We start from the raw sequence: 21,793 nt of genomic DNA, 5'->3' as shown, positions 1-21,793 counted from the left end.
AGGAGATTACAACAAATCGCAACGGGATGTACAATAGATGTGTGGATATAAAAACACGAATTTTTTACGAAATGTTTAACACTAGTAAAAAATAGAGAAGTAAATTATGATAATTATTTGGGAACAAAAATATGAAAAAACAAAAGGATTGGGCTGTCTTTTAGATAATATAAAAGGATGAAGCTCTATGTTCAATTCGAAAATAATATAAATTAAAAAGAAGTTAACCGTGTTTTTTTTTTGTAATTTTTTTTAGTTGAATATATTTTTTTCTCCTTTTTTTTACATAAACCTGCACAGTACACTTTTCTTCACATTAGAAAATAAATTACTTTTGTATAAACTAATTTTATGCTATTTTCTACTATATGTTAATGGATAAATCACTACAATTAGCAATATAAATATTATGTCACCGTTTGCTGACAGATAATAAATTTTTTCACCGGTTGCTGACAAATAATATAAACATTTTAATATCTTTTTTAACAACCCTTTTCATTTAGGATATTACTATCAGAACGTTGAAAAACATTATACGTTTAAGTCGGATTGATTTTCCACTCATTTTATTTGAAACAATAAAATAATAAATATTTGAAACACAACTATTAAAAGCAACGAAATTTCTAGAGGCGTTAGTAAGGTGAAACTATAAACTTTAATAAACTTAAACGTTAAACTTTAATCATCTGTTTTTCGTTATCTTTATTGGTTTGATCGTCTGATATAACCGATAGAAACGTAGATTTCTACTTTTGAGGATCGTGTAAAGTACGGTTTACAGTATACCAGCATTCAGGTTTGAGGATCATATGCGAGAATTGAGGGGTTTTGACGTATCACAGTTACACCAGGAATTTTTGAGCGATACAATCTTTAAATTATCGGCTGCAAGTGTATTGTCAACGGCGGAGTGACAACCATTTGTTCTAGGGAAATTGAAAGTAAAATCGGTATGCCGATTTTTATGTCGTTTAAATTTTGTTCAAATTAAAATAAATATGCTGTTTCATGTAATTTCGTAGCGGTCGTAAATTCTATTGTTTTCCTATAATCTTCACTCGATCATTGTTAAACGTTGATGGTGTCAAACGGATAAATAAAAAGACCGCAGTTGGAAATTAAATAATATTTCACACGTAAATTTATTTATAGTAAGTTTAAACAACCAGTTTTGATTGTTTACGGTCAAACGTATTAAAAAAAGGCAAGCTTATTCAAATTAATTATTTTAACAACTGTAAAAGTGAAGTTCAGTTAAAAATTATAGTTAATCTTCTGTAATAACTTGGTTGTTTTACGATCGGTTTTAAAAAATAGAGTTCTTTTTTTTTACAATGAAAGGCTAACATTTGAAGTAAGTCGTTAAAAAACCACGTACTTTAACGTATTTCTTTTCTTTTTCCTGTTTAGCCTCCGGTAATTACCGGAGGATGTCCTTAAATGAGGATGATATGTATGAGTGTAAGTGAAGTGTAGTCTTGTACAGTCTTAGTTCGACCGTTCCTGAGATGTGTAGTTAATTGAAACCCGACCACCAAAGAACACAGGTATACACGATCTAGTATTCAAATCCGTGTAAAAATAACCGACTTACTAGGACTTGAACGCTGGAACTCTCGACTACCAAATCAGCCGATTTGAGAAGACGCGTTCACAAGTAGATCAACCCGGCGGGCTACTTTAACGTATTTGAACGTCGTTTTTTTAAATAAAACTACTACTTACCGATTTATAAAAGAATAAAGAATTTAATTGCCCTCCATTTTGAAAATTTTGAACGTGTTTACACCGTAATGTTTTATTTATTTGAAAAAAATTAGCGCAAATCAGTGCATCAAACACTATAATGAATCCTCTATATCATCTTCAGATATAAACGTTTCTTTAACACAAAATGGCGGACAGTAGGAAAACGAACCGGAAATCAGTATTTTTTCAAACCACATCACAAATGTCTTGTTTCATAAGCGATTAATATTTCTTATGAAATATGAAATGAACCCTTAGTCCGGGTACAGGTTTTTGTAACATTTTGATCGAGTATAAGTTTCCTACAATATTCAAAGTTCTGAAATCATTCAGCGATTGCTACTTTACTCAATGACTGTCCGTTCGTGACCCTGATACAGATTAATATATATTTTTTTTTAAGATAGTACATATCTTTCATTTGACATTCTGTAATTATTCCGAGAAACAATGGTAAAAACACAAAAATTTCGCAAAGGTTTACGACTAATTAAGATTTAACTTAGAAATAATTAACCTTCATTTTATCAGATACAGAACAACTTTTCAGTAAATCACAATTTTTTAACGACAGGCCAAGTACGGCCTGTTTTTTAGTTCCTACAAGAAGTATAATAACAGCGACAAGAAGTTACCTTTTTTCATTCTAAATTTGGAGTTTAGAGAAGATTTTTTTTTTATACTCTAGAATTAAATTCAGCAGATTTACTCTCGGAGATAGTATTGTTTTTATTTATACGTTTTATCTATTCCGACATAGTTTAAATAAAAACGAGTTAGCTATATTTTATTTTTATTAGAATATTAATTTTTTTTTTGTGGCTGTGTTAATATTTTTTAAAATTTTCCTTCTGCTACTATCATCATACGAGTATATAAAAATAAAATGAATAATTTGTTGAATGTTACCCCTAAATAAGAAATGACAGTAAATATTTGTTGAATAAAAGTATCCGAAAAAGTAGAATTTTTTATTTTATTATTTTTAGCGTAAAAAAGGCCGAGTCGTACAACACAGACCGTAATTAAGGTCGTGAAGATAAAGAGGAATTGAATACGTAGGAGTGTAAAGTTAGGTCGGTAAGTAGGTGTTAGGTAGGTCAGGGTCATGTCAGGATAGGAACATTATTCTTGTAAAAAAAAACTCTCCGGTGGTCAAAATAAATTTACTTTATTTTTTTTCAACCGGTGCTTTGCGGTAACTGCGAAGTGAGACGATGTTTCACAAAAGAAAGTCAGTCGCATTTCGCTTTTATAAATAAAATAAAATTATTTGCCTTTCTTTAAATTAATTAAATTTACTTTAACTTTATTATTTTATCGAATCATTATTTTTTTCAATTTAAATACCTATTAATAAATTTTATTAACACTTACACACAAGTATATACGAGGTGTGTGAGAAAAGTAATGACTTTTTACTTACCAAATTTTTTATTTTTTTTCAAACAACAATGTTATCCCATTCACAGCAGTTCACTTGGGCAGCTATACACCGGCGGAGTCGTGTTTCCCACTCCTGGTAGCAGCGCTGGAAGGCTTCAACTAGTAGCGCTTTTAACTGGTCGGTCACAGTCTTTTGAATGTTCTCCAGACTTCCAAAATGACGTCCTTTTAACACACTTTTCAATTTCGGGAAAAGGAAAAAGTCATAAGGACACGAATCAGGAGAATAGGGGGGCTGAGAAACCGTAGGAATGCGTTTTGAGGTCAAAAATTCACTGATGGAAATGGCCGTGTGACACGGGGAATTGTCATGATGAAGCATCTACCTGCAACGTCTGGTCTCACGCGAATCACTCTATTCCTGAGCCTTTCAAGGACATCTTTGTAAAACACTTGGTTGACAGTTTGTCCTGAAGGAACAAATTCTTTATGCACGCACGACACCCCTACTGTCAAAAAAGCAAATCAGCAAATCTTTGATTTGCTCAATTCGACATTTTTTTTGGTCGAGAAGATGACGGAGTGTGCCACTCTTCTCTATGCCGCTTTGTTTCTGGATCGTACTCAAATATCCAGGATTCACCACCCGTTATCACACGATTGAAGAATTCTTGGTCATTTTTAATCCTCCCAAGAAGATCAACGCACACGTTTCTTCGATTGTCCTTCTGTTCCGTTGTGAGGTTTTTCGGCACCGATTTCACACAAACCCTTCGCGTGTCCAAATCGTCTGTCAAAATTTAATTTACGGTGAAAGTGTTTAAATTTAACTGTTCACTCATCATCCTTATTGTTAAATGACGTTCTTATCTCACATGAACCCTCGCACGCTCAACGTTTTCGTCAGATTTTGAAGATGAAGGTCTTCCTGAGCGAGGTTGATCTTCAACGTGTTCTCGGCCTTCCAAAAATGATTTGTGCCGGCGAAAACTTGTTCTCTTGATAAGCAATGTTTCCCGTAGGCCTGTTTCATATTTTCAAAGGTCACACCGCGGATTCCCCAAGTTTAACTCAAAACTTGATTGCACAACGTCGCTCTAAATTCCGATGCTCCATTTCGTAACACACAAAAACACAACTTTACTGATGGCGCTTTCAAAAATAATGTGTTGGCTGAACGGGCTGAAACTTGTACTGAGCATGAGGAAGGGATGAACAAACCGGTCTAGCTCAGACCAGTAGACACAGCGTTGCCAGAACGCTTGCAGTGTTACCAATCTCATTACTTTTCTCACACATCTCGTATATGAAGACATACAAATTTAATTGACGTATCTACGCAGAATAACTGTATTTTTTGTTTTACGTCTATTTTAACAATGATATTATTCGTAAGGATCTATTGGACAATTTTCTTACCAGCTAAATCAAAGAAACATTCAAATATCTACATTAAAAGGAATGAAAGTCTATATGTCAGCAGAGCATCACTTTTAACAGTAGGACCGAATTTGATGAAAGTCCTGAAGTGGCTCTATCTTAACCCAGTTGGTTTTGACCATTCAGAATTTTAAAACTAATAGATAAAACTAATAGAGTATAGATAGATTATCGAATCGGTTTAATGTGGTCATTAGTTCTCTAAACATTACCTAAAACCTTTGTCTGAAACAAGTTTTGATCTGAACAAGGCAAGGAATGACCAAAATATGGCTGGAATTGTAAGATGGGGCTTGTCGTATAGTAAACATATGAAACCTTTTTCTCGTGCAACAATTGTAGTATTGAGTAAATCTAGTTTTTCTTAACTATAAGGTGGAAATCTGTTTTATCCCCTACTTGGCACCGGTGAAATCTACCTCCGCCTTCCGGCGTGCCGAAAGGATTTTTTTCATTCATAGCTTCTTCACATGTCATTCGACTTATCTGTGTTTCTGTTTCTTTCTAGAAGGCAGATAACTTAGGCTATTTCTTAATTTGAATTACTTTTTATTATATTTAATAAGAATTTATTTGATATTTCTTATTTTGATTTAATTTTGGATTTACTGTTTTTTTAATTTTCTGAGTTATTCCTTAAATTTTCAATCTCAAATCTGGTTTTGCTTTATTTTTTAATTTTTGAATAGTTGGCCTTATGTTAATTTTGTTTTATGAGATGAACTCCTTACAACAGCTTGATTGTTGTGAGATAATGAATTATTTTTGATGTTTACGTTTTTGACTTTAACATTTTGAAATCTTAAAGGAATGGAAATATGATCGACATGTAATTCTTCTAAACTCGGGTTGGGAGGTCGATGGGTTTCAGTTGAGCTCTTTAAATGAAATGGACGTAGGTTCAGATTGACCACTTTACGTTATTCAGTTAGTCTTATCCACTTTTTTTTTCTTTTTTTTTTTTAACTGAGAAATTTCCTTTGTTTTTGGTGTACTTTTCTATCTAAATTTGTGCATTAAAATTTTCTAATAAAATTTTGATATCTTTTGGTACTTTATGGATTTGTGTTTTCTAACCGCATCCAAAACTCTTCTCCTTTGTTTGGGTAACTTTTATTAGTTTTATTAATTGACGCATGACCATTGATTAATGAATAATTTTCATTCCCAAATTATATTGTTACCAGGGCTAAACTTTCAGACGTGAATGAAAGTTTTTGACAGTGCAATATTTTCTTTTTATTATAAAGATTATTCTCGAATTTGTTATTTTTCATTTTTTATTTCATATTTTTTCTTTTTCCAATTTTCCTTTGAAAATTCATATAATTTTCTGGGTCGGTTGTATTTTCGTCCACGAATCTTATTTTTTGAAGTGCGATGATTACAATTTTTTGTTTGTCTAAAAACTTTGATTAGTTTGTTATGTTTCCGATTTTTAACTGAGACTTGATGTTGATTCATCCAGGGCCACCTCTTGAAGGAAAAGCACCTCTACATTCACACTTAAACCCCTTTTCCGTTTCCAAAAAAAATTACTCCAAAAGTATTTTAGGCGCAGGAAAATGTGCCTTGGTTCCAAATTTTTTACTTTTTGTGTTTTTTTCCAGAATAAAATATGATAATTTCTCGACTCTATTTCATCAATTCTTACCCATTACTTCATCTAGTCCTAAGATATCCATTTTATTTATCTTTTCCCACTTGAGATTCTCTAATTTTCTACTATGTAATAAAGTCTTGATATTGCAAATTTCTTTACGCCATTCGTCCTTAACGTCTTTTGTTGTTTCTCCCGAAGATCCCAATGAGAAGCTATTCCGCAACATTTAACAGAAGTCAGCATCATAGAATAATACAAAGGACTGTCACTAGGATTTTTAATACAGTGGGTTATTCCGTTATGGGATTCCCATAACGTCAGCGGGTATTCTAATATGTCGACTTCTTTAAGAAGTTCCTCCGTTTTTGGAGACAGTTTCCCATCCTCAGGACAATAGAGTGCCCTGTACCCAACACTGTTCATCCGCTTTTTGAGGAGCCGTTGGCACTTATAACGTGGGAGAACTATTTATGCCGTGAGTAAGACCCTTCATTCGTTAGCCGCTTGTAAGTACTTCCTAAAAGTCGTTAATTTACAGAATCGTTGTGTCGTGTCTACCAAGGAGAATTGAATAACAGGATTTTCTCTACACCGAATTTCAGACTTTTAAATCAAGTATATTTATACATTTTTTTGAAAAAAACAAAATGGCGGTCAGAGAAGAAATTAAGCAGGAAAATCATGTTTATTTTGATAACTTGGATCAGTCAGGGGGGGGGGGGGTAACTAAAAACGTTCTAATGGAAAGAGTACGGCTGTGACACGTCATTTTAAAGGGCATTGAAAACAAAAACTGTGACGAAAAGTCATCGGGCTACGACAAGTTAACCAAAATGTTGACCATTTAATATTTTTTTACAACTAATATCAAAATTGGTCTACAGTTTACCCCGAGTAGTGGTCTCTTGCCAAAAATTAATTCGTTTGGTATATAAACTTTTGCTAAATTTGTTATTTTTTAAATAATTGAAAAGTTATTTAAACGTTGCTATATTTCCTTTAAAACTTTTCTCTCTCTCTCGCTCTCTCTCTCTCTCTCTCTCTCTCTCTTTCTCTCTCTCTCTCTCTCTCTCTGTGTGTGTGTGTGTGTGTGTGTGTGTGTGTGTGTGTGTGTGTGTGTGTGTGTGTGTGTGTGTGTGTGTGTGTGTGTGTGTGTGTGTGTGTGTAAAATCTATAAAGATAAGCATAAATTAAATAAAAAATGTCAGACACACTAGCATTGGAAGAAATGAACTTCTCCATTTTTCTTTTTCCTTCCAATCTATTTTATATGTATTGTTAAATTATGAGAAGGCTGCTATAGACAAACTGTGTGAAAATATGAAAATCCACATATAAATAGTTCATGATATGTAATACGGCCTATCAGTCAAGTAAAACCGAAACCTGTATTATATACAACTAACTAAATAAAAATGTTATTATACGAGAAAACGAGGTCTATATAATATTGAATAAGCCTATGTCTCTTTACGTAATAAAATCATTCTGGTTAATGTTTTTTTTTTTTTTTTTTAGGATAATAAAATTGAAAATCCTGTCCCGTATAATTATTAATCCGGCTGAAGGTAACTGAATTATAATATTTCACTGTATAACGTTGATTACTTGTCAACGATAAATTAAAAAACGAATATTAAACGTTTCTCTTATGTGAAAAATAACTCGTAGAAAACAAATTAATTAACAATTTTTTAATAATCTATTAAGAAACTAATCAATTAATTGTTAACTAAAAAAAAATTATTACTAGAGAAAAAAATTACAAAAAATAAAATTTAATATCACGTTCAGATTATTCCTTTATCGATATTTGTAAATTGTAATTACATATGTAAAAAATATCGTAATAATTTTTCTTGTAATATTTTATTTTTCTACAAACCGGTTTCTGTTCCACCTACACAGCGTTTTTAAATATTCCAAAAAAAAACCTTTCAACGATCTCTCTGTTGTCTATAAATTTCTCTGTTGTTGTTTATAAATTATTTCTATTAAGGAGATAATAGATAAACAAGAGATTTAAAATTGTAAATACATCAAGGTTAAGTAAGCTATCTAGACACAGACTTTTATATAATCGACTTAATTATGTGTTATCTAGCTTTGTTTTCTCATCAAATCTGTTGTTTACTACGATTAGGATTTCATAAATTTTAAATTTATTCGTGACGAATACGGTTAAATTACCATCTGAAATAACATCCGATAAAATACATGTTAAAAAATTTTTCCCAAAGAGAAGATATTAGACAGAAATAAAAAGGGGAGAAATAGAAAGAGAGAGGGAGAAAACCCCCCGAATCTTAAGGACCCGGATCTTAAGTTAAATTTCTAAACACATTCTTGAAAAAACTATTTAAAAATATTTTTGAAATTTAATTTAATTTATTTTTATGTTCTTGTTATTTTGTGTTCATAGTACGTGTTAAATGTACAACCTAAGTGGAATAAGAGCAAAAAATAACATTTTCAGTTGATTATCTAATTAAATAAGAGCAGTCCTTCACAAAATAGTATAAACGTAGAAAAGGAAAAATAATTTTTTTTTTTTTTGAAAAATCGTAGTTGTGTTCGCGTTATTTATTGTTGAATGTACATGAACTATAATTTTCTCATCCAGAGTTACAAAGGGTAAAGTATAATTTCTAACAAAATAAATCGTAAATATCCTAAATATATAAGTACTATTGAACAGATTTAAGATAAAACGTTTCTGTAAATTTTGTTTTAATTCATAGAAACATAGAATTCTTCTAGAGAGAATCTCTAGAACGACTATCCTGGAGAAAGTAAAACCGATAGTGAATGGCATACTAACAGTCATTATGTAACACTTACGGACGACCACTTTGTTTCCGGTCGGTTGTATGTACTATTTCCTGTTTTACAAAATTTAGACAATAATTTAAAAACAATCACGATCGGGAAGATTAGCCGTAAAACCATTCCGGCATTCAGAATAAAACCGATCGATCAAACAATGTAACACAACAAATATACGCTAGGCTTGTGATAACTGCGTACCGCTGCGAAACTACTGACACAGACTGAGGGAGGACGTCTCACGCGATGTATGCGTTTTGACCTTGTCTAATACAGTCACACCGAAATAACTGTCTCGCCAGGAAACTTGTAAATCTATAACAAAACTTACTAGTTTAGATCGACGAACGTTTTGGGTCGCTTGACTTACACCTATTACTGCCGTTTTTTTATTGTTTAAATTTCATAAATTTAAAATTTGTTTAATTTTTCAATATCCATTTCGTAAAAATGGATAATGAAAATACGTATGAAAGAACATTTTTTCAAAAAATCATCCTATCGCTTAATTTTTGAAGGAATATTAATAACGTTGGTAAAATTCCAGAATTAATTCAATAATTTCATATCTTTACTACAGTAAAATTGTTTAGATACAACTGAAGATGTTTGTAACAAAGCGAATAATAGTAACAATGCCCTAATATAGCGAAGGAAGATGATGACAACGATTGTTAGTATTATTTAACGTGAATATATCAACATATTTATGATTTAACATTTTCTTTAAGCTTAAATTTTTTCCTGATGAGTGTGCATTTTTTCCTTACGATATATTTTTATGCAATATTTTTTCTGTTTATCGTTTTTCTGATTTCTTAATAAAATAGAAAAAAATGAATAGAGAAAAAGTAAATATTTTATACATTTATACTGTACAAAAGCAAACTACTTACGTGTACTTTTATTAAATAACCACGAACACTAATGAATATCAGTATTACATTTTCGATCCTTCCATTAAATATAATCCATTAAAGTAGTCGATAGCATAAAAAATTATCGATGTCGTAGATATACTGCATCGATTAAAGAAAATATGGCTATAGATTCTGTAATTTCAATTGAATCTTTCAAATTCGGCTATTTAAGTTAAATCTAGCATGGTTTAAATCCTATTTGCTATTGGACTTAAGAGGGAATGAAGTTTAAATACCGCTATCGTTCTTAGTAGGATAAACGCCTATTCAATTGTATAATTTAAAATTGTACTACCTGAATTAATTATAATAAATTTATTAAATAGATCTATTAATTAAACGATTCATGATTTAAATTTTAATAGGCTACTATCTACCATTATTATTATTACTACTTTTTAATGATAAAGAAAATAAAGTAAAAGTAGAGTATATTTTTGTACACAAACGAGTATAGGCTTTTTCTACAGCCTTTTTTATAGCTCTTAATCGTCACATCAGTGTAAGTTAGGTGTACTTTTTCATAGGCTACACAGGTAATTAAACCCGATTGAGCATTTAAAAGAATTCTTGCGTCAAAAAGAGAATTAAGAAACCGATTTGAACTCAGTAGTATTCTTCTGAAAAACAGTATCGTCTGATAAAATATGGATCAAATTCGATTCAACGGTACTATTTATAAGCCGTATGTGAACTCATTATTTATCTCGACCACCGCTAATGTATCTTTCCCGTTGACCGCAATCGTAAGAACACTGATTATTTGCAATGTTAAGGTCGGTTATAGATAAGCCCTCGACCCGTAAACAAATACTGTAATTATAGTCATTGCTTTAAGACAGGAAAAATTGAAACAGATCTACAGCACCATAAACATTCCGTTGTAGACGATCTAATTTAGAAAAAAACCGAATATTGAATTTTTTTATAGTAATAAAAACCCACCTTATGCCAGATTTACTAAGGAAAGTGTGGATTGAACGAATAGTTTCCGTCGGTTTTTCATTGAACAGATTGTACTGTTCCATATCTTCACACATAATCCACAAAAAATATTAGTTTCACTCGGCTCTAAAGCGATACCGTCACTTTTTTCACCACAAGGTCAAACTGCAAAACGTACATCATTTTTCTCTCTCACAAAAATCAAGATTAACAGTAATTTTTGTGCAGCAGGTGCTTTAATACTTTCGAGCCGTAAAAATAAGCGCTACAGAAATAAAGATGCCGGCAAAATAATAAATTTTTCAGTTCTTTCAAGTTATTTCAGCCATCGGACTGCTGCCCTTCGTAATGGTAGCTGAGAAGTAGGGAAGACTCTGTATAAAGGATGCCAGCAGGGCAGCGTACTGAGTACCCTTCTTTGGATTATTGAGTTCGATTCTGTTTTGCAATTGAGGTTGCCAGGTGGGATGACTCTCCTACTGGTCGTTACACGCATGGAATATTCTCAGCTGTGTCTGATTTGCGTGCGGTTAGGTGGATTTCCCCCGATCGGTACATTACACAATTCCTTCCAGGCATGGTGCCTTTAGGGGAAGTTTGGCTAGGTTTCGTTTAACAGATTCGAGCCTGTTCCCGAATTTTGGGGTTGACGACACAGTGCACCATGTCCTCTATGTCTGTCCCCGGTTCGAGGCTGAACGTACCAGAGTAGTTAGAGTGAGAACTTGAGAGGGTGAACTCTTTTCTGGATGTCCGAATTAATTGGAAGGCCCGTGGAGAATGGTCCATAGTGGCTGGTTTCCTCTGTTTTCTTGCATTATGTAGGTCGGCTGAAAGTGTTTAAACGGAGTAGGTTGCCGGGTGGCTAGAGTTTCGGCCGGGACATTTGATTGGTCGGAGATAGGCGTATTGGCAGCGAGCCTCGCGTAGTATGGTTAAATTAGTAATTGTTAAAGTCGAGTTGCGGAACTGCTGTCGGTGGTGAGGTGACCGCGCTACCGAGGGTATGGTAGTCCATGCAGCTATGAGGTGTGGCACGTCTTGCCGAAAGCGGTCTTCGAATGTGACAAAGTAAATGTCTTGTCACTGAATGACTTTAAATGTAGTTAATAGAACATAGCTCATGTTTTCAGTTGTCCAAAGCTAACATTCTTCTACATAATTCGTATGCAACCGTATTTATTCGTTTTTTATTTTACATCTGATGAATAGTCCCTCGGATCCTGATTATTTCTTTTCTCCAGTAAGTAATTATTTTCCGTAAATAAGGTACAATAAGTAAAATTTTTGTTATATGTTGATATTTAGCCGTTAGCGTTGATTTTTGTCAGCTTTCAACAGTCATTTTGATATACTAATAAATTAAAATAATTATCTAGATGATCCATCTTGGTGGCTTAGCCTGTAGCATCTTAACAGATTGCTAAACTGACGGTACGGTATTTCTGGTAAGGGTGTGGGTGTATATCTAAAAATATTACTGTTATCGACGAAAGATGAGTAAATATAATTATTAGCTTTTTAATCGGTTCGATAATTTACTGATCAGCATTTACATAACATTTTCTCTGATACTGGGTAAAACTAGTTCAAATCTAATTTAACGTACCTGTTAAAAAATACAGTTAAAGAAGGTTTTTCAGTCATAGGTATTTATTTAACGTTACTCTCAAAACGAGTGGGTCAGACATTGAATTAAATTTTATAATCGAATTAAATTAAATGAAACTTGGGGACCCGTGTTTCCCCGCAGAATCAGTCAATATATTAACTTAAATTATAATAGATAATTTGCTTTTTGGTTTATAAGACTTCCTTGTTTTTTTTGTTTTTTTTATTGATGAGGGGAGAATACCAGTTACGTACGCCTCAGAAGGAAAAGTGTCGGACTAGCGGCAGGTTCCCTTGGATGTTATTAAAAAAACGTATGTGTTCCTGTGCCCTACCGACTAAATAATCTAAGTACCTCATCAATACCTTCACCTCAGGGCCTGACCCGCAATAAAGCATTACTCAGCCACGGGGGATGCCTTTGAGATCGGGGGATCAGAAGTTCCTGTGCTTCATCGCCACCCTCCACCCACGCAAGCGGGACAAAGGACAGCTCCACAGGAGTCTGTCCATCGCTCCCTCACTCACTCTACGGTCTCGGTCTTTGCCTCTTTCTTGTCTAGAGGTCTTTACAAAGGCTGTTTCTGGAAATCAATTTCTGATCTTCCTACTTGTCGAAAATTGCCATCAGCTACGTTTGCCCTGAACCCCAAATCCAAACTGTTCCTCCTTGGTTTTGAGTATTTCCGTCACCATTCTCACCACTGTGGACCATTCACGCTGTTTCTGCAACGTAAATTCCGTAATGTTTGCAGGGATCAGCCCTTCAAGATTGGCTTCTCTCCTTGCTCCGTCGCATCTAGGACAATCAGACACATTATGCTCCGGGGTATCTTCAGAGGCACAAATATACATCCCGGTAACTCTCTCCTACGAAATCGATGTAGGTAACTGACGAATTCACTGCGGTCCGAAAGGAACTGGGCGAGCCAGTAATCCACCTTGCTATGATTCCTCTGAATCGACGGCCACGGATCCAGAATTAATTTCCATGTTCAAGGAGATAAATGTGGCGGAGCCCCTTCCCAATCCATCTGCCATTCATCCATAGCAAGTATAAAAGCTTCTTTTCTTGGCTTACCCTCATAGGATCTTTTAACCTGGGCCACTTTCAGTCTTAAGAGCATGAAGCCAGCAATAACTTCCATAGCCCTAGCCGAGACAGGTGCAGTATGCCGATACTACAAGTATAGCAGCCCGCCGCTGAAGAGAGCTCAATTTGTTTACGTTTCACTTTACTGTGAGGATGTCCGGCTAAGCAGGCGCTGCATATAATAGCATTGACAGTACCACCGAAAAAATAAGTCGCCTAATCTTTGGTCTGGGACCGTATCTATTCCTCAAGAGCTTATACAGCTCCCACGATCCCTTCAGCTTTTTTGTTCAAGGAGTTTTTTGGTAATCTCATTTAGGTGGGCATTAAAACGTCCATTCTTCTCAATTTACACGCCGAGGTACTTTATACACCCCGACGTGGCTACTCTAACTCTATTTACCTGAATTATAATATTCTGGACCTGCCTCCTACCCACCATCACCAAACAGGCTGTGGGGGGCCATGCTCATCTTCCTGTCGGCCATTCAAGGACTAACTTTTGTTACCGCACGAGAGGCTGAATCTTCTACCTATCCCTTCGTGCTACCACCGCCAAATCACCGTGGCGGTGTTCGTACTAACACCGTCAGATCATCGACGTATGCAATAATTTGGGAGTCACCGTCAAGTTTTCGAGCGAGTGCAAACTTTCATACAAGAGGGTCCACAACAACCGTGGGCCCAAAACAGAGCCTTACGGAGTCCCCTCTCCCCAGGAACGCAAAGTCCTGTTGACCATCTTCCGTCGAGAGTGTCATGAGCCGCTCATGCAGGTAATTATTCAACGTGGCAAATAAGTGATCATCACAAACTCTTTTCTCTATTAAAGCTCCAATAACCACGGGTCATGGCAACGAATTAAAAGCCCCCTTAACATCCAAAAGGACTACCAGAGGAATCTTTCTCGTTCTCCGCGATCTTCCAGCTCTAGCCTTGGCCCAATCTAACACGTATCTAACAGCACTGGGGGTCGACCTGCCCTTCACAAATACAAACTTGTATTTGGGAGAGAAACCACCAGACGTATCAATCTTCGCCCTTAGACACTCGGCCAAGAGTCGCTCTAATGTCTTGCTCATAATATCCAGCAAGCTTATTGACCTATAATTAGTATTTCCACCGGCGCCAGAGCCCAGTTTAGGAATTAAAGCTAGACGGGCTTTCTTCCAGACGTTTGGAAAGGAGCACCTCCTCAGTATCTCGTTCATAACTTGTAGGACCAATCATAGGTGCTTCCCCACAAAGGCTTTGACAACAACCGCCGGTACAGCGTCCTGCTCAGAGCTCTTCATAATGGCTATTTTCCTGTTTGCCGACATCAACTCCCCAATAGTGAAGCGAACATCATGGTCACATTCTAACCTGTCACACCGCTCCTCGTGGCATGGGAATAATTCTAGGACTACCCTGAATGCCTGGCCTAGATAGTTTACGGAGAACACGGCCTAGTTTCTTCGAAACGACCTGATAGGCTCATCCCCATGAATTCTCATCCAGATCCTTGATTAATCTTTGCCAAGCAACTTCCTTTGCTTTTTTGATTGCATAACAAAGTTCTCTTTTCGCCGAACGATAACCAGCCAGAAATTCAACAACGCAGTCATCATTACGTACTCTGACCCGCTGAAGGCGCCGTCTCCGAGCAAATCCTGCCGACCTTAACCCAGCAACGTTTTCCGATCATTAATGAACACTTTTCTTTGTGTTCCCGTCCCATGGCCTACCCATACTACACGCTTCCTGAAGGGCTATCATTAAGACCTCAAGACTTTATGTAGTTGAGAGGAACCAAAGTGGCTGCAGCCACCTCCACGATTCTCTGAGTTTGGACTGCGCTAGGCTTCCAAACTCTGAAAGAGGAGGGGCCAACTAGTCTATCACGCAAGACAGATAAAAGTATCGGCCGATGGTCAGAAGCAATCTCATCATCCTGAGCATTTCATTCCACCATATGCGGCCCGTCTCTCTCAGAAATGGCCGTAACGTCCACAACCGAGCCTTGACTCCGATCAATAAAAGTGGGTACTTCAGGCAAGTTAACGACTATCATCCCAATTGCCCCCAACATGGAGGCCAGTGTATACCTACGTTTAGTAGACCTTAAAACTCCACGCTTTACTCATTCGGAATTAAGGTCTCCGGTTAGTATAACCGGTTTGCTCGGGTTTCTTAGTAGAGATTCCAAGTTATGAATGAATCCGTCAAAAGCATAATGACCACGATTAGGAGAAATATAGGCAGAGACTAGAGAGCAGGTGGTAACCATAACCATCACCTCGGGATATGTTTAAAACCGCATGGAGAACGGAAACGTTGCGGATAGCCGCATCTCTATTCCTATCTACAAGCCAGCTGTGCGTGGAACTTTAGGTTTCATTACCGCTTTCACATTTTTAGAAAATTTTGCGCGCGATAGGGCAACGTACGTATAATTGTCCACGGCTAAAGACCGGTTGGTAAGTAGATTCTTACTCTGCCCAGAGTTTGTCCTTTTGTTTAATTTAATTTAATTAACATTCTCGGAAAGCTTTTTTTAGGAATCGAGTAATCCAAGTAGGTGTAGAGACATTTGATAGGGCTCGTAGCGGTAAGTATTTAAGACCAAAACGAATTCCGTATTTTAATTGGTCGCTGAGATACGGCGATTTGAATAGATTTTTAACGGTGAGGAAATGTATATGTTGTTACAAAACATTTATCTGAATCGAGAGATCAAATTTGAGTGTGACTCATTTGACAGCGCTTAAGGCGGTGAATGTTTTAAGCCCTATACGAATTCTGTATCTTAATCGGTCAGTGAAATAACTATTATTTTATGCCTTTGAAGTAAGGCTTTGAGTGCGAGTAAAGCTATGTTCCCTAAATACCTCTCACAATTAAGTGAGCATAGTCGGTTCGTGCTGTTTATCTTTGGCCTGATGTAATGACTGTTTTAATATCCCATTGAAGTCTGTAACTAAATTAATTGCAGAGTAATTGCAGAACCAATTTTACAAAGAAGTGTTGTGATCGCGAAAAATGTCGGTTCCAGATTTCAACGGAAATATCCATTTTGACCAGTTTCGGCGTGACGTTTGTACGTATGCACGTATGTATCTCGCATAATTCAAAAATGATTAGCCGCGGACGTTGAAATTTTTGATTTGGGACTTTCATAACTTCTAGTTGTCCACTTCCCCTTTTGATCGCAATCGATTGAACCAAAAGTGTCCAAAAAAGACCAAAATCCAAAAAAAAATTGGATTTAGGACTTTCTCTTAACTGCAGAAATAAGCCCTCATTGAGAGAGCTTTTCAATGATATTTCATAAGCGGTATTTAATTTCATCGGTTCCAGAGTTATAACCAAGTAAAAGTTTAATTAATGAAATATTTGGATCTTACAAGGGGAAGGTACATCGGTTCAAATAAGACTTCATCTCCTTTTTTTTTTAAATTTAATTATATTGATTTATTATAATTATTAATTAACCTTCGATTGTAAAAAAAATTACGATAAATAATAATTCAATAATAACATTAAAGAAAGAAAAAAAAACAATGTGAAAAAATATCAGAAGTTATTAATGAAATAAAATTTTACCTACTTCTCATTTTTTTAAAAATGTGTACATAAAATTTAATAGGCGTACAAGGAAGTCATATGGTGTCCACGCAAACACGGTATTATCAGGTATTTTTTTAATATAAAGGTATGATTTGATAATATAATTATTATCAAACTGTTGAATTTTAAGTTTATTGAAAAATATGTCTCGTAAAACAACACGTGTATCGGATCGTTTTCTTTGAAATGTTTCTCAATAAATATAAAAGCTTCGAATTGGACGACCTAGAGAAATATGTAAATGAAAATTATGAGAAAGTATTATTATAAGGCTATTTTTAGCACGCAAATTAACGCTGCTCTTGCTAATTACTGTTAAGCTACAAAGTAGCTTATTATTTCGACTGCTATTAGTTTAATTCAACATTGAAGATTATTTCACACTATTTTTAGTCTTAAAAACAAGGTAATTAACATTTAATTCTTATGTAAACAAATAATATCAACTTGAATTCTCAGTCGCTTGTATAAACGAATGTGATTATTATTAAATTTTGCGTATGACAGAATACAAAATACTAATTCGTTTCTAATTAAGTTTAAATAAATATTAATAGTTTTTGTTGTTTTATAAAACAGAACTGTCTTGGGTAAATTAATGAATCGTAATTGTACATTACAAACGTTATAAAATGGTGAAATTCAAGTACAATTTATTTATCTTTTCGTACGTTATTTATCGCGTCTCACAATTATTTTAATCGACTCCTAATAAAATAATAAGCAGAAAATAATCTTTGTAAGTTCTTTTTTAGCCTGTCTATTTTATTTTTTACTTAAGTCGTTAATTTTTATTTTCAATTAACTACTAAAGTGACGATTACGTCGGTTTTAAATTATCTAGACCCTAGCCGAGTTTAAAACTCGAGATCTTTGGTGTAGCACGCAAACACGGTAACGATTATGCGAACGAAAGGGTCAATAATATTTTATTAGTTAAGTTTCTAAAGAAAAAATAAGTATTTATTATTAAATGTTTTTTTCAATTTTGTTTTATTTTAAAACAAAATGTTACAGTTCTTATAACGCCGATTCCCATATACTTAAAGCTTAATGTTTAGAAGACAGTAAAAAATAAAGAATAATTAATGCTACATACATATAATCTGGTAAATTATACGATAGAACCGTTGTACAACAATCACTAAATTGTTGTAAAATCAAATATTACGTCGATTCAATCTGCCAGCAAATTTCAATTTTCATATTCCCACGGAAAAGCTTAGTCGAGCTTATCTCGTGCAAAAAAAAAACAGGTAATTGAAACATCTCTAAAATAAATAGACAGGATCGTTGGACAGTTATTACTATGAAAACGTATGTAATTAACCGAACAAAATTATACTACACTGATTAATTTATAATTCAAATTTTTACTCGTCTATAACGTTATTGTAGTGATTAATAAATAATATGATTTAAAATAAATTACAATAAAATAATCAAACCTAATAACTTAAAAATAATAAAAATATAAATAACACGATGTATAAAAAATTATTTTTAACAATATCATATTCATCTCAAAATCACTGAACGATTAGTCTAATGTTAGATCTTAAGATACGATAGCATATTAAAACGTTGAACTCTGTTATAAAGAAAGGTTAAGTGATATAGATTAGATGAAATTTATTAAAAAACCTATTTCCGATTGTGCTTAAATATTTGTACGATTTTTTTAAGTAAAATTGTTTACTAATATTGATACTTAATTTTTTTACAGACGTTTTGGCTGCATGAACGACGTAAGGTAAGAAAAAAATTTGCTACTTCATTATTATTAATAATAATAAATAATACAATTAAGATCGATTAAAATGTTTTATTCGGTAGCGGTTAATATTACTCGTTATAACTAATTTTTTTATATAAGTAGTCTGTTGTGCTTAGAAGAATATTTTCTTTGAAGGAAAAAATATATCGAGTTGAATATTTTACGTAAATACGTATATGATTTAGTGTGTGTCACAGTCGTATAATAAGACGATAATATTACTTTTGAACGGTATACGTGCGTAGTGCGGGTGCGCTTGGGCACGCACGCATAAGATAAAATAAAAATTAATTATAACGTAAAAACCTTTCGAATAAGTTCGGTTAGATTACTTAATTTCATTACAGAAACGTAAAATGATAAGTCAAATTAAAGGAAATGAAGATAAATTACTTTTTAGGCGAAGCAAAGTGGCTCCGTGAAAATAAGTAACTGACGATCTAATCAAGCGATTGTTTAATTTACTAATGAATAATTAAACCGCTGACACGGTAAGATAAGTTAAATTCCTTTTTTTATATCGTAAAAAAAGGTTTTAAAACTTTCTGCAATATCTTTTAAACTTGTTACGGATAGAGCAGCTCTTAATAACAAGAAGTTTAGAAGTCATCGATTTTATTGTAACGATCATTATATAAAATCTGATAATTAAAACTAATTTATACAAAGCGTATATTATACGGTAAAATTAACATCTTAAATTACTTGAAATCATATAGACGTAAAAATAAAAAAATAATGTTACGAATGGCCTTCGATTTCAAATGCTTTTAAAAAGTCGATAAACGTCTACATTAGCAAATACGATAAGTGAGTAGTATAAATTTCACGTAAAATATCTGAACAGCTATCAAAAAAAAAAAAAGGTTGTATAAACTGACGAAGGGAAATGGATATTTCTGATTTCTCTCTCTCTCTCTCTATATATATATATATATATATATTTTTTTTTTTTTAAATTACGTGCGCATACACTCTCGAGCGCTTATCTCTAAATTATTGAAAAATATCTAAAAATATCAATAAAAGTTTTCATACACAGAGAATCTTTATTTATATTTTACTCATATTATATTATACTCGTATTTTTCAACAATTGTTTACAAGCTAAATTGCATTTGTTTTAAAAGTATTTATTTTAATCAAATACACTTTCGATAATTATTATTGTAATATGATAATAAAAATTATTATTATATAAACAATTTCTTATAACCCCACAGAAAGAAGTCTGGACTAGTCAGATCATGGAATTTTGGTGATACAATCGTTTAGAAGTGATTCTTCCACAAAAGATGCTGTAGCATCTCCATAGTAGAGCAAGCTGTACGGCAATTTTTGCTGTCTTTTTTTTTCTTCTACTTCCCCCCCTGGACCGGACCCACAATTAAGTGTAACTCAGCCCAAAGGTGTGTCCTGAACTCTAACGGGCCTTCCCGTCTACCGGCTTTACATCCGGCATGACAGGTCGGCCCTCCGGTTGGATCTTTTGTTTTGCACATCAATCCCTAGTGCAGAGCCGTCAGAACCAGGTATGCCGATCCTGACACCCCCACACCAGCGGCCGGATCTCGGTCCTTAGGTGCCTTAGCCTGTAATGGGAAACCCTCAAGGGAATCCCCTACCGGGACAGCGGTCGTAACTCCCTCTCTGTTGACATTAGAAGAGTCCAGCTGACTGGAATGCCGTAATTCACCTTAATCTCCATCTGTTCTTCGGGAACGGCACACCTCGGCATGTTGGTCCTCGTAGCTGGAACTGTCCAACGGTCCCTTTACTAGTAGCCCCGCCGTCGTTCCTCTACATCCTTGAACCGCAGTACTACCCGTGCGTACTCATCGAACGCCTTCCAGTGGGCCGCCGTCGATAGTATATGCGACAGAAGGTGTTCCATCGAATCTCGTTCAATACAAAACATGCAGGTCGGGGCTCGTTCCTGCTAAAGCGGTGTAGATACGCCCAAAAGTTGCCATGACCTGTAAACATTTGTGTGACATAGGAATTCATGTCCCCGTATCTCCTGGACCGCACCGTCAGGTCCGGGACCACCCTCCTACTGCACTCCGCCTTCCCATAGGTCAGTCAACGTTCTTGTCAAGTTTGTAGAGTCACCGTCAAGGCCGCGGCCACCCCAGCGTGCCTGTCGATTTTGTACCGCACTAAAAGATCTATAGGAGGAACACCCGCCAGCATACACACCGCTTCAAATGATGTTTTACTGTATGCCGCAGGAACTCCTAGCAGGGACCCTTGGTGCAAGCTCTGCAGTCTAGAGAGGTTCCGTCGAATGTCCAGTATGGCTCCCCACACCTTGGCTGCGTAAAGCAGGATAGATGTAACCGCCGACATTATGATCCGGCGCTTTGACGCCCGTGATGCTGTCTGCGAAGACATGAGGCGTTTCAATGCTGTTAGCGTCCGTTTGTAATCGGTAGTCACGCTCATCCTCTTGCAGTAAGGCTATGAACGTTGAATAATTTCTCTGTTGGACGGCAACATCCACAGTTTTTTTAAAATAACAAGGGTCGTATTATTTGTTCTATTGATACCCCGCTATACGCTTATTTTTTGTTGGTGTAGACAAGATTTAAAGAAAATGAGTGGACTTTCAGTACCCCAGATTCGATAGTTCTGAACCACCGGGTTGGTCTAGTGGTGAACGCGTCTTCCCAAATCAGCTGATTTGGTGATTTGGAAGTCGTGAGTTCCAGCGTTCAAGTCCTAGTAAAGCCGGCTATTTTTACACGGACTTGAATACAAGATCGTGAATACCGGTGTTCTTTGGTGGTTGGGTTTCAATTAACCACACATCTCAGCTATCGTCGAAC

The 21,793-nt window shown here is 35.0% G+C and overlaps 1 protein-coding gene across 1 annotated transcript in view; it reads left to right on the top strand.

Moving 5' to 3' along the window:
- Positions 1–21,793, top strand: part of LOC142320839 (facilitated trehalose transporter Tret1-like) — a 563,915-nt gene that overhangs the window by 183,415 nt on the left and 358,707 nt on the right. Inside the window, exon 3 of the mRNA XM_075358815.1 lies at positions 18,915–18,941. The gene's annotated coding sequence lies outside the window, so the exon portion shown is untranslated. The remainder of the gene's footprint in view (positions 1–18,914; positions 18,942–21,793) is intronic.

This window comes from Lycorma delicatula, chromosome 3, assembly GCF_047948215.1.
Source record: "Lycorma delicatula isolate Av1 chromosome 3, ASM4794821v1, whole genome shotgun sequence".
Lineage (NCBI taxonomy): Eukaryota > Metazoa > Arthropoda > Insecta > Hemiptera > Fulgoridae > Lycorma > Lycorma delicatula.
Note: the sequence above shows the minus strand (reverse complement) of the source record. Positions and strands in the feature narration are given on the sequence as shown.